A 3,833-nucleotide genomic window follows, 5' to 3' on the forward strand; every position below is an offset into this window, starting at 1 on the left:
TGTCCATCCAAGTTCATCCCGATCTCGTCACAATATATTATTAGTTGATATTCAGATCCTATAATACTTGAGCTACTGGTTATAATTTAGGTATCTTTTAAAGACATCCTAAATCTTTATAACCAATGGCTCTGATACCAAGTTCTGTAACACCCCGTAACCGCAGCGGAAACGTACACGGGATGCAACAGACACATCTGATATCAACAGCATTGCTTATAAAGAAAATACCACTACATTAATTTATAACATATTACATTGTTGCGAGTTGTGTTACTGTCTAGGTGTTACACACATATATTACCAATAAGACATTAATATATATTCATTACAAAATACAGAGCAGCAAGCTTCCAACAGGTAGCACAGATAGTTAAGCACATATCAATCATTCCAACCTGGGCATACCTAGAAAGCATGTAAAGAAAACGGGTCAACTACGAATAGTTGGTGAGTTTCACTAATTTAAATAAACCATAGATCAGTATAAAAATCATATGTTAATGATGAAATTATGCTAAGCCCGTTAATGAAAACTCTATTAACCCAAAAACACATTAAACGACCCCTGGGGACACTGTTAACCCAGAACATATCCAATAACCCCTGGGGACACTGTTAACCCAGTACATATCAAATAACCCCTGGGGACACTGTTAACCCAGTACATATCAATAACCCCTGGGGACACTGTTAACCCAGCGCATATCAAATACCCTCTGGGGACACTGTTAACCCAGAACCATATCCAATAACCTCTGGGGACACTGTTAACCCAGAAACATATCCAATACCCTCTGGGAACACTGTTAACCCAGAAATATATCCAATAACCCTCTGGGAACTAAGTTACCCCAGAACAATTCCACCCGATAAACAAATTTTCTATTCTATGCATCATACCATATATATATATATAAAAATATACAAGTGTTTCCATACGATCGGTATGTACTTAGATAATTTAACACAATCATGCTTTCCGCCCCGGGAAAATATTTAAAACAGTTCATTAAAAGGGGCTCGTGAAAACTCACCTTTTTGTGAGTCGGTGGGTACTACAATGAACAGCTACGTGCCGGGATCTGTAATATAATATCTAAGTCGTTACTATATAATTCCCATAAATTAAATCCGTAATAATCGGTACTTCTGGGGACATTGTTAACCCAGTACTGTACTCGATCCGGGGACAATGTTAATCCCGTGACACTTCTAAGGACTCAGATTGTAACATTGCTTAGAGTTTGACAGTCAAAATTATCATTTTTATGTTTTCTTCGATTCGCGTGCCTAGCACGGTTATCCGTTTTTAAGTTTCAAAGATTAGTTTGGCCACACCCGACCCATAAAAGGGGTTTGACTGATATTTTAGTTAAAGTGATGAATTTAGAGCTCGGTTTAACACCCCGTTTGGCCGCGGGGCCCGTTTCCGTCATTTAGGTGCCGGAAACAGTAAAAATCGGGTAGAATTACCCAAATCATCCGAATTATTTTCGGATGATTTATTTTTACTTATTTTACTTAGTTTTATGAAAATGGTCCATTTTTAGGTTTTTATATACCAGTCAGCTCGCTTATGCGAGTTTTGCCGGTTTACACGTTTTAAGCTTTAAATATTTGTTTTTATGTTCATTTTAGCACAAATAATTACCCGTTTAGTCTCGGGTCTTAAAATTTTGCACAAAACTTATTTTGACAGTAAGACATTTTATAAAAATTTTCCAGATTTATTTTCTTATATTTACATTTATTTATCTATTTTTAAACCTTTTTAAAACACTAAATATGTCAAAAATACCAAAAACTTTAGAAAAATCCCAAATTTTTCTGGGATGATCCTTGCCATCCTCATAACTCCCTGGAATTTTTCCATAACTTAAAACTCATTTTTCAAGCCATTTTCACCCAAAACCGAGCTAGAAAGCCCTAGAACTCGTTTCACCGAAAAGCCTACTTAGACTTTTCCAACTGAGCTCAAATTTTGTGGGTGACTTTTATATGTTATAAAAAGCTTATCTTAAATTTTCCAGAATTTTTCATCAAGTTTAGCTATTTTTCACTATTTTTGGCCAAAACCGAGCATTAAATTCACCAAATATTCATCTTTTATCCAAAAATTACCAAAAATTCACAGATCTCTTATTTTCATGTGTAGATCATCTCTGTGAAATTTCGTGACCCGACTCTAAGCGTGCTACAATCTGTCCAAATTTCATAACCACACGAAAACCGAACTATCTTGTGTTTTCTAGCTTTAGATCGCAAGGATCTCGGTTTCTAGCCTTTGCTAGCCGCTAGATACAACACTTACAAGCACAATAACACTATACCAAGCAAACTATACCAACAATCAAACCATTTCTTTCAAAGTGTCGGTTTTTAAGTAAAAACAAAGGTTTTAACCGTAAAAATCCGTTCTCGACTCTTTTTACTCATTTCTTGGACCAAGATCCCTTGTATAACATGTATACATCTCTTGATCATGCAAGAGTCGGTTTCATCTCGGGTTTTCACCCGTCTTTCACATGGAAAACTCATTTACAAATATTCTAACCATAAAATTTTGTTATTGACACTTTTAACTCGTTTCTTGGATCAAGATCCCGTGTATATCTTGTATACATCACTTGATCTAGCAAGGATCGGTTCCATCTCGGGTTTTCACCCATAATTCACTTGGAACCTCTTGTTCTTGCAAAAACACTCAAAATAAAGAATTCAACACCAAAGATCATGCATTATAACATGTTTATACCTTGTGTTCTTGATTAGAAGAGATGGATTTGATGAACACTTGAAAGTATGAAAGGATTTGAGAGAGTTTTTATGTGAAATGTGTTGTAAAAAAAAGAAAATGAAATGAATGATAATATCAAAGGACCGATCGGTCCAATATGGTGGATGGGGGTGGGCCCCACAAATCCATTCTAAGCCACATATTCGGATTACGCAATCCGGATAATGTTGTGGATAATCTGGCTCAGTTCGTTTCTCGTTTAAACTCGTAATTCGGCTTAAAACGAGCATAGAATGGTCGTTTTTCGGGTTAAAATAAAATTTACATAAAACCGACTTAAAAACTTTAAAAACTTAAACCATGACATTAAAACATCATATTATTAATAATTACGCATCTTTTTCGGCTTGATTGGTCATCTCTTGCTTGGTTTGATGTTAAAGGTTTCGTTTATCGTACCGACGTACCAATAAATCGAAATCCTTTTTCTGTGCTATAATTCACTTATCCCGAAGCATTAATACTTCGTAAACATCACTAAACATTATATACTTCGTCTATAATGTAGTTCCCGATCCGTTCGGGTTTCAATAACCGATCATTGATTAATTGTAATTCCAATACGATTCACTATATAATTGAGTATGATTCATACTGTGAACCATATATACTCGTATATACGTACTATAACTCATATAATCAATATTTAAATGACACGTAAATAGTATATACCGGCTAGGGTATACCTGGATTTGCCGGAATCGTTACACTACTTATGCTATGTATACTACATATACTATATATACTACTTTTTACTACAATTATTAACTCACCAACCTCGTGTTGAGCCTTGAGAATTTATACTTGCCAGGTTGCTAGATGTGCTAAGGAGTGGGTTGCATTGCATATGCCAGGAGTCATAGTTGTAACATGAACTTTTATTTCACATTGTTTACATTTTATGGTTTGTGCATGTTTGAGCACGAGGTTTATTTTTTTAAACCATTTACTTTACGCTTCCACAAAACTTTAAACTGTATGGTTTGGTTTTTGTTTTCTCATGTTTGATTGAGACTTAAAATATGATTTTGAA

Source organism: Bidens hawaiensis, unplaced genomic scaffold (assembly GCF_021521415.1).
Source record: "Bidens hawaiensis isolate Kalapana, Puna unplaced genomic scaffold, B.hawaiensis_p1.1 tig00021370_1, whole genome shotgun sequence".
NCBI lineage: Eukaryota > Viridiplantae > Streptophyta > Magnoliopsida > Asterales > Asteraceae > Bidens > Bidens hawaiensis.